The 686-nt window shown below is 43.3% G+C and overlaps 1 pseudogene; it reads left to right on the top strand.

The window, feature by feature from the left end:
• LOC109218455 overlaps positions 1-686 on the top strand; it is a 16,350-nt pseudogene that overhangs the window by 12,796 nt on the left and 2,868 nt on the right.

Raw genomic sequence — 686 nt, 5'->3', positions numbered from 1 at the left:
GGTTCAGTTCATAATGGGAAGTCATTAAATCGTAAGCAGCACGGGCAGCTGCAGGTGAGTAAAGAATCGATCTTCAAATGATTAGGTAAAATGGTATTGCCAACCATAGTGATTCGACGGGGGTATATGTTCCGGTAAAAGGGCAATGTGATGTAAACTGATAATACTTCGGTAGTGTTGCAGCATTTGGGATCAACTGTCGATATCTGAGTTTGTTTGATGGAACAGGGGAATTTTAGAATATCTTTCGTGGGATGATTGGGTACTTGAGGTGTGATATGTATTCGTACGGCGCAATTTGGGATTAGGTATAGTGATTTGTGTGCTATATGGAGTTGGAGACTAGGAGTTCTCGTGTTCAGGCTATGCAGTTGTTGTAAATCGTGTGTATCGGCACCGTCTAGCGGTTATTGGGAATTAGAGGTCCGAGTGGATCTTTCTTTGCTTGGTATGCCAAATTTTGGATATGATATTGGATTGTAGGCTGGTTGTCTTAGTGTTGGGTTATTCTAGACGATTGTGCTACGGGCTAGGCCGGAAATGCCACAGGTTGAGCGGCAAGGTGCATTGGATTATGTTCTTGCATAGTGGTATATATTTCAAAAGATGCAGCGGACGGCTGAGAAGGATTGCTTTTCTTAATGGGGCATTCGTGATGAATGTCAGTGCAGAGGTCTCTACCATTG

Source organism: Nicotiana attenuata, chromosome 2 (genome assembly GCF_001879085.1).
Source record: "Nicotiana attenuata strain UT chromosome 2, NIATTr2, whole genome shotgun sequence".
Taxonomy (NCBI): domain Eukaryota; kingdom Viridiplantae; phylum Streptophyta; class Magnoliopsida; order Solanales; family Solanaceae; genus Nicotiana; species Nicotiana attenuata.
The sequence above is the reverse complement of the archived record's forward strand: the minus strand, read 5'-3'. Positions and strand labels throughout refer to the sequence as shown.